The 13473-nt window shown below is 45.1% G+C and overlaps 1 pseudogene; it reads right to left on the bottom strand.

Annotated features, from left to right (window-relative positions):
* Positions 1–775: 775 nt before the first annotated feature.
* Positions 776–12938, bottom strand: LOC149329505 (TNF receptor-associated factor 3-like; annotated as a pseudogene).
* Positions 12939–13473: the final 535 nt, after the last annotated feature.

Raw genomic sequence — 13473 nt, 5'->3', positions numbered from 1 at the left:
TATGTAAACATGACGATAAACCTTCTGTGTTTAACAAGCAGGAATTCTCAGCTCAAACAAACACAGAAGTATGCTCGAGTAAATGAAAAGGACAAAGTGTAGTTTGCAAATTTAGGCGGCATCACTTCACCACTAACTTTACTTTTAGCCTTGTATTGCGCGTTGTAATTAACTAATTCTTCATATTGTGCTTAATCTGTTGTTTTTGCCCCCTTACTCAATTCCCTTTTAGGCCCCGTAAGGTATTTTAAATAAAGATATTAAACAATACATTCTTTTCAAAATACTTTTTTAAAAGTAGAACTGAAGGCAAATTGAACCTTTCGCACAATATTATATTATGAGAGTGCAAGGACAAGAATGTTACTTTAACTACAAAAGTACCTTTTTATGAAAATACAAAGTAGTATTGCCAGCGCCGGAAACTTTTACTGGTAAACTGTGATGTCGTCCAGACACTTTTCTTCACGGATCTCTAAACCCAGGCTACACTGACATTCACTTCGAAACTAAGACCATGCAGCTGGTTTTGTTCTCGACGTCATTAGTTTTTATATAGTGGCGAGAACAAAATATTCTTCTTTTAAGCTCAGCTCGCTGGGCATTAAATGCGGCATTTCCAACAGTAGTAAAAAATGTTTACGAAAGCACGAATAGCCAAACAACTAAGTTTTACTAACAACAAAATATGCTTGTCTTTCATTTTGCTTCACCCACACGCGTCGTTTGATTGAATGCAGATTTTATTTACAGTTTCTTTTAACTGAAACGTTGATCACAGGAGGAGCTCCAATTTTACTCGAAGCTGGTCGTCATCCACGTAAGCGCCGTCGATAAGACCTTGCGTATTAAACGAACTCCCAGTGTAGACGACGCCAACGTTTTCGGATGTTGTTGGCCTTGGGTAGTATATTTGGTCAGGATCAGGTCCGGTGCAAATAATGAGCTCTCTGCTTTCATTTTGGGGGTGCACGATGCTAAACTTCATCTCCTGCTTGAACGGCCATATAACAAAGTCGTCAAAGTCACCCTTGTGCAGTTGTAGCGTCAAATGCAGATTAACGGATCTATCCTCTTTCGTAAACTCAACCCCAGGTAATAGATGGTAACCACGCAGGTATACCCTCTCGCTGTCATACACAGCTTCACCTTTCTCCATTGCAGCCTTCTGAAGTGATTTCACATTTGGTACTAAAAACACGCAGACTGCCAGACCAAGTTTTTGATCCAGCTGAACAGTTTTCATCAGGTCTAATGCCTTCTGAATGCGTTCATCAGTTGACGCTTTCACAGTCTCGATTGCAGTTGTCATCTGTGAGAGGTTGTCTCGTGCTTGGCTCGCCACATCAGCCAGTTCCTTCTTGGTTGCCTCCTGAAGTGACTTTATGCTTCCGGAAAGATTAAGTGTATCGATTCTTGCTACCAAAAATTGTTTGAGGCTTTCGTTACACTCGTTGATTTCGCCTTTCACTTGCCATAAGTTTTCACGGAGTCTCTCAGCTCCTTCTGCCATATGCGCACTCTGAGTTTCTTTCAACATGTTGATTGCATGTGACATTTCGTCTAGTAAGTTGCTATGTGCGCAGATGTCACCGGCTATTCGCACTAAATATTCCCTTATTTCATCTACGTGCTTTCCTAATGCATCTAGGGTTCTAGTAGCTAACACAGTCTCGTCGTCGTAACCGGGCTGCGTTTCGTCTTGAGATCCATGAGGCTGCTCTGAGTGGCAAAATCCTGACTTCAGGTGTTCCACCATGCTGCAACGGAGAACGGTGGCTGAGCACTTGGGACAGCGAACTGAGTGATGTCCACATTCCTTTTAGAAATGTTGGGAGATCCCTGAAACGCCAGCCACATACTGGCATCCACTTTGTTCGTTCCAGCACTTCACCTGCAAATGTAAAGCGTGCAACATCTGTGTGTAAGTATGTGTGGCTTAATCGTCTCTCATTCTCAACAACCTCTTTTATGCTAATAATTGCCGTTCCTCTTAAAATGCACTGTTACCGTTCCAAGAAACACTGCGCTCGAGTAAAGGCTTGTGAGTATCAAGCATGCCCGTTAATTCTATTTTTCCCCTCTTGGGCACATTTGTGCTATCCATGCTTTGCAATATTGCCAAAAGAGTGATGACCCGTCCACAAAGTGGCATGGGGACTGAGTGCATTCTATACTAGTAGTTCCTCTCTACAACCACATAGATGAGTAATCCAGTCGAGAACTCAAAAAAAGAAAACGAAAATAGTAGAAATCTCAACCACTGCATGCCCTAAGAAATTTTGCCTATTCCACAGTAAACTTGAATGGTTGATAGTGGATGCGGCTGAACACAATGGGCAACCTGGACATGTTGCACTAAACAGAGGGTTATTTAAGAGCAGTGCCAGCACGCATTATGCTCTGAACCCATTAAACCGCTCAGTCATTTAAACATGGGACCGAATTAAGGCAGTTACGGCTCCATTGAGATCGAGGCGAAATAAAATTTCGGTATGAATGGCACTCTCAATGCACGTTAAAGACCTGCGGGTGGCCTGAACATTGTACAAAGCTCTCAACTACAGTGTTTCTCGTGGTCAAAGTACAGATATTGTACGTGAAATGGCACATAACACGAACTTGTTATTAGGCACTGTACCCTCACGCACGTAGCCGTCTGCCAGAAGGCTGTCTAGAATGACATGCGAAGTGTCTAAGCGTGCCAAGCGCAATGTTTCTTTCCTGAATAGCGATTGGTAAATAAAAAAGTGCCGGCGATTACCTTACTTCCTAATATGAAATTGGAGTGCAGCTCATCAGCTGTTCCAGCTTTTCGATAGATTGAGGCAAAGAATAAGAAGCAAGAGATGTATGTACGATTAAAGAACTTTTATTTTTCACACATATTCCTTCTTCAAGTAACACTCCACTAACAGTTCTTGTCATGAAGGAAGCTTTGTTGTTGGAGATCTAGATGGATATATGCTCGACTTGCTGCACCAATGCCTGGTTCTCAAATACGAGGTTTATACAAGTATTTCGCGAGGTTGCTACAGCTGTGGGTGGCGTTATGAGGGAGAGGAACGGGATACTCTCCTGCATAAGTGGTAAGAAACTCTTGTTTGTGTTTATATCTAAATTGCAGTCTCCACCCACCCTGCCACCCTGTCAGGTGGCAGTTGAAGGCTGATCGCGAGTGTTCTTTCACCGTCAGCGCTAACGCATACAGCCCACATCTCTCTGTCATTAACCCACTTACCTATAAGCACGATTCAGGTGTTCACTGACCCGGGGAGCCAGTTATGCGCATACCCTTTCCTTAAAATGATCGGAGTGTAAAATGTTGTACGAACCCCGACGCCCTATGGCTTCAGAGCCGCATTTCTGGCACAACGTTGTCAATGCCAACACATGCTGCGCACATCGGTCACTACCGCCATGCAGTTTAAAGCACGATTGAGGTGTCCGCTGTTTCAAGAGGGCAGTTATGCGCCTGTAAAACGTTGTCAAAGCCAACGCCAATGAACAATGCTCGCCGACGGCCTATGGATTTAGCGCCGCGTTTCTAGCACAATCGCCAAATAGCTTAATTGAGGTGTTCACTGTTCCAAGAGGGCAGTTATGGCCTTTCCTCTCCTTTCCAAGCTCCCTCTCCATTCATTTCGCAGCTTAAACAGTGATGTCCACCGCTGGCTTCAGCGGAAAACGGCGACGCTGCGAAACGCAGAAAGTGACACACACACACACACACACACACACACACACACACACACACACACACACACACACACACACACACACACACACACGCACACGCACACGCGCACGCGCACGCGCACGCGCACGCGCACGCGCACGCACACACACGCACACACACGCGCACACGCGCACACGCGCACACGCGCACACGCGCACACGCGCACACGCGCACACGCGCACACGCACACGCGCGCGCGCACGCACGCACGCATAGCCGCCTCGGTGGCTCAGTGGTTATGATGCTCGGCTGCTGACCCAAAAGACGCGGGTTCGATCTGAATTATTTCTTTGGAGGAGAAATTCTAGAGGCCTGTGTACTGTGCGATGTCAGTGCACTTTAAAGAACCCACAGGTGGTCGAAATTTCCGGAGCCCTGCACTACGGCGTCTCTCATAGCCTTAGTCGCTTTGGGACGTTAAACCCCAGAAACTAATATATATATATATATATATATATATATATATATATATATATATATATATATATATATATATATATATATATATATATATAGCTGTCGATGGAAGGAGAAATGGTGGAGCGAGCGCGGCTTCGGCCACTATCTGTTTTTTTCAGCCAGCGTCCGCTTCGGCGGACGCGGTTGTTGCTGCGACGCGCGTCTTTTCTTTTCTTTCACCCTATTCTCTGATCTTTTAACTCTCCTCTATCTGCACGTGGCAGCGGTGGTGGCTCGGTTTGAGCCAGTTGGCAGGCCCGTGCACTTTCCTTTTCATTCTTCTCTCAGTTGCAACCAATGAGAAATGGGCTCTGACACACACAAGAAGGAAGTCAACAGCCGCCGCAACTGAGGAGCGCAGGGGAATATTTTCGTTACTGCTTGCACTTTTCTGCCATTGATGCAGGTTCATCCTTCGCTCCGGCGGAGCTGTGGCGCGCTACGACGTCGTGATGCACGGTCTCCTTAGGATTTAGGATTTAGGTGCACCTAATCCTAAATCTACCTTTTTTGAACCGACAACTGGGGAAAAAATTTACTCTATTTTTATGTCCTTAAAGAATAGTAAAGCCCAGGACATTGATGATCTTCAAATTAAGCCCGTTAAATACGTCTTAGACCTGCTGACAGCATCTCTTTGTTAAATTTACAATGCGTGTTTACATACTGGTACCTTTCCAGATATTATGCAGTGTGCAAGAGCAGAGGTTATATATAAATCAGGCGATAAGAATAACTTTTCAAATTATCGACCGATCTCAGTGTTGCCCGTTTTTTCAAAAGGTCCAGAAAAAATAATATGCAAGCGAATCACCAGTTTCTGTGATAAGCACAAACTTTTATCTGTACAGTAATTTAGGTTCCGTCGAGGCATGTCCACTGAGTTACCTTTGTTGACGCAGAAGGAATTAATACTTAGAGGGTTTGAAAATAACAAAATGACTCTAGGTATTCTGATCGATTTCTCGAAAGCATTCGACAGAATGGACCACAAAATTTTATCTACAAAGTTAGAGCATTATGGGTTTCGAGGAGTTTCTGGTAAGCTTTTCAAGTCATATTCAAACCACCGTAAGCAATGCGTCGTAATCAACGAAGCTCACTCTTCCCTATTAAATGTCACTTCAGGTGTGCCGCAAGGCAGTGTACTCGGACCGGTTTTATTTAATATTTACATAAATGATATAGTAAAGACCAGCACACTTCCATCTTACACCATTTATGCAGATGATACAAGCATTTTTTTCCAGTCAGCTAGTATCGAAGAACTCACTGCTTTCGCAAATGTTACACTTGAAAAATTCTCTCAATTGACTCAATAGTTTACACATTAACGTTTCTAAACCAAGAACCATATTATTTACTCCTGTACAGAAGGTTATTATTCGGGATATCGACATAAAACTCGGTTCCGAACAAATAAAAGTCGTTAAAGAAATAAACACATTGGTTGTGACATTCAGTCAACATCTAAATTGGAATGCCCACGTGGAACGCGTCGCTGGAAACCTGGCAAGATCTTCCGACTAAAATTAAGTTAATTTTTTATAATTCAATTTGCGCTCGCATGTTAACTACTGCAGTCTTGTATGGACGGACACAACTCAATCCAAACTTACCAAATTAATGCTATTACAAAATAAAGCAATTCGTCATGTAGCAAATGCCTCATATGACGCCCATACTAGAGACCTTTTTGCTTTGTTTCATGTACTCCCCATAAACCACATACATGAACATAACCTCGTTATAAAGTACAAACACAGTGTTCAAACTAACAACGAAGCTTTCCTCAACTTATGTAGTTTACATCGACCTTTAGAAGTGCCCCACATATTCAGAAACAGAGAATACTGGTGTATACCATCTTCCCGCACTAATGAGGGTCGGCACATGCTGCAATACCACATGCATACACATTTGATGTCCCTACAAAATAAAAATATAGACATAAATAACATTAGCAAGTACGAGTGGCAGAAATACCTTATTCTTTAAAACATATGAGTTTAATTATGTTTCATTTCTCCGACACAAACTGCTTTTGTACTGCGGATGTATTGTATCTTTTGGTAATCGTCTATTTTCCTGCTTCTATTACGTGAACTTGTGTACACCCGATTGTATCTGGACCTTTGTAGCTGCTGACGCGATTTTTTCCTTTCGATTTTTTTCTTTTTTCAAATTATATATCTTACGATGATCCTTAAAGTTAATTACGTTTGATTACAGGTTTCCATCAAATTTGACACACATCCGACGGTTCTCCGACCATTCTGTGAGAATTTTCACTCTGCCGTGATGAATTCCGGTGGATGTGGCGTTACACCATTCCCGTGGCTATATCGGCGTCCGCGCTATTTCGACGCATTTTCGACGTTTTTGCCTATAATTAATTAACTAACTATTCTAGAGTCGTCAAACTCTGCTTCTGCGTTCATATTATCATCCTCTATTTGAAGCAGGAACTGGCCTTCATCTATCTTTTTTAGTTCCCGAGTTAAACGCGTGTGACACGCATTGTTAGTGGACGGACGACAATATGAGCCATTATAGGCTTTCGCCTTAAAGATAAGGTGGCGTCATCAAGCGGCCGTGTGGCCCGCAGAGCAAAACGCACACCCCGACTTCAAACAAATGTTGTGCGCGTTGTTCGTCTATATATATATACCGGTTGTCCCACCTTAATGTAACCAAACTTTAAAAAAAGGCGCAGTGTCCTAGTCCAGTGAAACCAACTCAGGGTTATTCATATTCGCGTGGCCTAGTCTTTAGTATTTTTTTCGCTCTTCAAAGTTAATTATTTAGTTAAATTTAATTAGCTAACTTTTTAATTATTAACTGCAAGGAGAAAGTGTCAATGCAAAAGTTTTAGATGACCTCGAAAAACCGCTAGTAGCGCTGTTTCCGTCAAGTTACGATTCACGTAGCTTCATTTATCGGCTTTAAAAGAAAGCTGTTACGTGACCTGCTGTTCGCTCACTTCTCTGCCCCAATGTGCACCCAAAGTCTCATCGAGGACAAGACAAGACTTCAGAAAAAAATAAATGTTATTCCTTAAGGCGCGTCTTGGGACGTTGAAGTGGCACAGTTGGCATCCGGAAGCTTTTTCTTATTGTGCGGGTTATGGTTAAAGGCGGGTAAAAAAACTACGTTACGTAAATATTACTTTACTGAAAATGTCTCAGTAAGCTGTTTCTCAAAGCGATCTACAACTTTTCCTTCGACACTTTGTTCCTCAAGTCAGTAATTAAAAAGTTAGTTGATTAACCGTGGGGCTAAGAATTAACATGCAGAAATCCAAAGTCATGTTCAACAGCCTAGCAAGGGAACAGCCGTTCGCAATTGGTAGCGAGGTGCTGGCAGTAGTAAGAGAATGTCTACTTAGGGCAGGTAGTGACCGCAGATTCGGATCATGAGAGGGAAATAACTAGAAGAATAAGAATGGGGTGGAGTGCAGATGGGAGGTTCTCTCAGATCTTCAATGGTAGGTTACCAATATCCCTGACGAGAAAAGTATACAATAGCTGTATCTTACCGGTACTCACCTACGGGGCAGAAACGTGGAGGATAACAAAGAGAGTTCAGCTTAAGTTAAGAACAACGCAGCGAGCTATGGAAAGGGAAATGATAAGTGTAACGTTAAGAGATCGGAAGAGGGCGGAGTGGGTGAGGGAACACACGTGCGTTAATGACATCTTAGTTGAAATCAAGAGGAAGAAATGAGCTTGGCCAGGGCATGTAATGCGAAGGCAAGATAATCGCTGGTCCTTAACGGTAACGGAGTGGATTCCAAGAGAAAGGAAACGTAACAGGGGACGGCAGAAAGTTAGGTGGGCGGATGCGATTAAGAAGTTTGCGGGCATACAGTTGCGGCAACTTACAAAGGACAGGGTTAATTGGAGAGACATGGGAGAGGCCTTTGCCCTGCAGTGGGTGTAGTCAGGCTGATGATGATGATGATGATCAATTAGTCAACTTTGAAGAGCAAAAAAAAACTGCAGGCTAGGTCACGCGACTCTAAACAACCCTCATTTGGTTTCAGACGGCTAGGACACCCCGTGTTTTTTAAAAGCTTGTTTACATTTAGCTGGGACACCTGGTATACTCGCCACCAGCTTTCGCGAAATTCGTTCCAAAATTGTGGCGCAACATTTTGTCGTAAAACATTTCAGGTGGTGTCGTACGATTTCTCGTTTCGTATATCTTAGATGTGCCTGTGAAGCTAGAGGCCAGCTTGAGGCAAGGATACGAACGTTGACATGTGCACGTTCGTAGAAAGATTGTGATGCAACCGTTCGTCTTTTTTATTTATTATTTATTCAAGGACTACTGGAGCGCCCGAAGGCATAGTTACAGGGGTGATGTACAAGGAAATGAAGCATTACAAGTGCCATAGTCAGATAATGGTACTATTCGAAGGACACATGGAACAGCCATAAAAACATCAAAAACACGCAAACACACACGTACATTGAATTGTGGAATCTTAGCATAAAATCAGTTTATGAAATGAAACACTTCAACTTTTGTGAAGTCAACGATGTTTTTAGGCAGTTTGTTCCACAGATATGTCATGTGAAAAAAAATTCTGAATTCTTATAAGCGTTACTTTGTCAACTGCATTCTTGTATCTTAAAAGCGTGGCCACAACGTGCCGATTCAAAATGTGGCGGGAGAACACAGAGCTTTATCAATCCGAGTTTTATCGAACTAGATGGGTAGAACATTTATAATTCACTGCACAGGTGCCTAGTACTAAGAAGTTCCCAACCAAAAGATGCTTTCATGGCTCAAACGCTGTTTTGAAAATTGTTGTTACTGGCGACAGAACGAGCTGCACGGCACTGTACGCCTCCTAAAAGACCTAATAATGCAACCATACACGTATCCCACTCATCACTGGCATATTCAAGAACGGGTCTAATGTGTTTCAGGTGCATCAGTTATTCTACACTTGCTGGGGCCTCCGGATAGTGACCATCCCATTCCCCTATATCCTTTCCTGGATCCCCCCAAAAGCCTATACCCCCCCCCCCCCCCCTGCTCTCTCGACATCCACCTACACGACCCCCTCGCTCATATCCGTCTCCAATGCCCGGAGGATCCTGCACCGCGGAGCCTGGAGTACCTGACCGGCTGGGCGGAATGGGAGACCTTGTTGCGCTCTGCGGACACGTACACGAAGAAGGTTGCGACGGACCGGGCCGCTGATGTCACGGACCATCACGGACGTCTCTGTACAGTGCGGCAGTGCGGAGCCCTGGTGGGGATTACGTGTACTAACACCCTGTTCCTCCTTCCGGGTGGTGTCACACGAGTGTGTGTGTGTGTGTGGGGGGGTCATACATCGGCCAACGGAAACGCCGCACAGTGGATCGCACGGTCTCATGCTTTCGCTTTCCCGCACGTCAGCAATCATAAGTGTATGGGCCGATTTTTTTTTTTTTCAATTTCCATCGCAGTGGGCCTGCCGGTGTTTGGATTCAAACACTGCGCCTCTCAAAACACAGCAGGATGCCAAAGATACTGTAGCAATGAGGCAAGTCATTCAAGATCCAGTCAAAATCGCAGCGAAGCACAGAAAAGAAGTGGACAATGATTTCAAATTCGGTGACAAAACGAGAATGGTAAGGACAGACAAGTTAAGTCACAGCCAAGAACCCTGTGCAATACGTCCAGCATCAAGCGGAAGATTCACGAAATATTTCTCCGAGCAGTGCCACTCTGAGGAAGCCTTCTTTCGCCCTCCTCTCACTGCATCTGGCGGCAGCAGCTCCCACTTGACGTGGAGGTTGTCGTTAGCAACGTAGCCCCGAGTGATGAGGTTGTCCAGGTTAAGCCATTCGCCATCTATGTAAGCACTTGCGTTTTGCGATTCTTGGGGCCTTTCAAACCACTTGCCGTAACTCCCCATAACTTGGAAGCCCGCTCTTGAGCAGTCCTTGGGATGCACAACGCTTAGGCTCATTTTATGCCGGAACGGCCATGGATCAAGGTCGTGCATATCCCCCTTGTATAGAGCCAAGACCACATAAAGATTCTCAGATCCGCCAACTTTTCTGAGGCAGATTCCGGGGCACAGTCAATATCCACGCAGATACACCAGATTGTGGTCATACTTTTCAACGCCTTCGTGAAGCGCCTCTTCTCTAAGTGCATTCACGCCTGGTACAATAAAGTTGCCGACCGTTACTTGGAGGTGCGTATATCTCAATCCTTCTGTGATTCTCTCGAGTGTCGTCTCGCTATATTCTTTCAGTTCGGCGTTAAACGAAGCAGCGATGCTTTTCATATGTTCTCGAGTAGAGTTTGTCACATAAACCAGTGCGTCTGTCAGCGTTACACTCCCAGGAAGATTATTTACTGTATCAAGCTCAGCTGTCAAACCATTCTGTTCGTCTTCATTACGGACGTTCAGCTCACGAAGAAATTTACTTGAAACCTCTCCATTTGGCTCGGTTTTAGGGGTCAGTTAATCTTTCATTGTTTCTTTGAACTTGTTTATGCCTTGTGAAATTTCGCTGAAGCTATCACTGTGCGTGCGAATGTCAACAGCTATTTGTTCTACGCATCGTCTAATTTCTACTACCTGGTGGTGAAATGCTACTGGGAAAGAAGGGAGAATTGGTTTTTCCTCCTTGTTGCCTGCCCTACTTGGTCTTCGGATTCAACTGCTTTCCTTCGCGTAGAGCAGTCTGATGTCAGATGAGAGCACACGTCCAAGCAAAGAACCTTGGCTGAACACATGGGACAAGTAACCGAGTGGTGTCCGCATTCGGTGTGAAAATGGCGGGAGATATCCGAAGCAGACGTCACAGTCTCGCAGCCACTCGCTTTGTTCCAGCAAGTCACCTGCAGGGATAATGGAAACGGTGTGTACAAAGCAATTATATCTGCTGTTCTATGAACTAATCTGTGGTGCTCTCGAAGTTTTGAGCTATCTTGAGGTGGGTTTTTAGCAGCATTTAAAGCACTACGACAGCAGGAGGAGACAGGAAATCGCACCTGTGCAATCGGTGTGCACTCGGAGTGCACTCGGAGCGTCGTGTGCTGAACAAAGGAGGTGCTCATTCATATCGTCTCGTCAGAGCTTCGCAAGCAATTGCAGCAGCGGGTTCGTTGAGGCTGACAAGGCATTGCATTCGCCAGCCTTGTGCGCAAGATTATACTAACGAAATAAGAGAATATTTCCTAACTTTTGCCTTTCGCGAAAATGGAAGCCGTGTAATATGGTATTCTTGCGTGTTGCGCTCAAATGAAAGTTGGTACTAGATTTCCAAGCACTATGACATTACAAAACTAATTTCTAGATAGTCTTTTATGCACGTGGACGAAACCTGTCAATGCACACCATCCCTAAGGTTAGAATAATTCTGGCGGCTTCCAACAGAAACATGAACATCGAAGCACTGAGTAGGCTGCATTGAGCATCCAACTTCCAGAAAATTCCACGCCACTGGTTTAGTTTCAGCGACTGCATAGTGGCTGATAAATCGTCTCGATCGCTGGAACTCTCATCAGGTGTAACAGTTGTGCCCTTTTCCGACGTTTAGAAGTTTCATGCAGTAGAATGAGGGGGGTGACCAGGCGTGAGCTACGCGGGCCACAAATGAATTACCTGGCATTGCGTGTTTTCGTAAAAAAACAAACAACCCCTGATACCTAATTGCCCAAACTCGAATAAACCATGCGACGCTGAGCGAACAAAACCGAATTTCGATTGCCGTGTTTTGGCTTCACTACAGCCAGAACACGTAATTCACAGCATCGTGTGCGTTTAAACTGCTCGGCTCTCACACTTTTCAACGAGAGAATTCATCTCCTCTGCACACTCAGACTTTTATCCACTGGACACGAGCAGCGGCCGTGCAAAGCTTTCTGTGTGCAACGATGAGAATTGGAAACGAGAATAAGAAAAAAAAAATGTCAGTCGATTTCGGTAATTAGGTCAAATGCTGATATGTGAGCTAGCGTGACGTGTTTCGGGGCTGCGCCTCTCTGCTAGGTTAAGGTGGTTGTTGACGTGTGTGTTCTTTCATGAAAAAGTAAAAGAAGCACGTGGAAACACCTTCCACAGAACCTGCCTTGTGAAACTGTGCCACTGCTCACCTTCCCGCCGGCTACACATTGGAAATTAAGCCCCCAGTGGCGCAGTGGCACAGGGCAGGTGCTCTGGAAGGTGCTGCCATCGGTTGGGCTTGGGTTGTTTTGGTTGCGTTGCGGCCCAAGTTCCTCTTCCCGAGCAGCCTCTCACGAATAAAAGGGCTACCGCCTGACACGGTTGGCGGGTTGCCCACCACCAGGTATGCAGGCGAGCAACCTGCCAAAAAACCGACTTCAAACAAGCAGAGAGATAGACAAACAAACAACGCCTATATGCGGGGAATGGCCACTAAATGAGCTAGAGCACTAAAACATGCGAGCTCGATGCCTCTTAATCATATCAGCTCACCTCTCTTCTCAGCAGCTGGTCGGCAGGGAATTCCTTCCAGTCGACGTCTCCATCCTGGCACTCGTAGCCGTCGAGTGGAAAGACGTGCAGGCCGTCCTGGCCGCATCGCTCGTAGCAAGATTCGCACAGCACGTGCATGCAGGGCAGCCAAGCGGTGACCTTTCGCACGAGGCCACAGGTGCTGCAAACCCGGTTTGGTGGTATAGGCTTGACGAAGTTGAGCGGCTTCCAGTCGAGTTCCGGAGAGAACCCAACGAGTGTGCACCGAAAACTTGCAGCATCCATTGCTCTTCTGAGGCGCTCACTGCAAAGATCCATTCAAGAAATGCTTTTTTTTTTCGGCACATGAAGCGCTGTTTTATCGTTCTTTTCTTTATGAAGAGTGGACATGGCGTTAATTGCGCCCACTCTGCAGTCTCTTGTCGAACGTTTTACAGAGTCTGCGCGAATGATGTACACAATCTTTCTGTAAGGCTGCCAGCGCATGCGATTTCGTTGAGAGATAATAATTCTCACGCTGCGACGTTGAAACTTCGCCTTGGAAAGCAGTGTTTGTTTATTAAAAACGAAAAATACGCTACTGATGTTTGAGTTGACCGGCTCGGTCAGTGCTTTGCTTGGTCATAGACACCGGGACCAGTATTCAATGGAAGCTGAACTCAAAAATGTCTGCGATTGCTCGGCGCTCTTGGTACAAGTTGACCGCAACTTCTACTGAGAGCGCAGTGCAATTTTGTCGCATTCTGCGGTCTGGGATCAACGCATCGACGTCAAGCATATCGAGGCCCTTGAATACAATCACTGCCCATTCGTGCGACAG

The sequence above is a fragment of the Amblyomma mixtum genome, chromosome 9 (genome assembly GCF_055824585.1).
Source record: "Amblyomma mixtum isolate Tamu chromosome 9, ASM5582458v1, whole genome shotgun sequence".
Classification (NCBI taxonomy): Eukaryota; Metazoa; Arthropoda; class Arachnida; order Ixodida; family Ixodidae; genus Amblyomma; species Amblyomma mixtum.
This window is presented reverse-complemented; position numbering and strand designations above follow the sequence as displayed.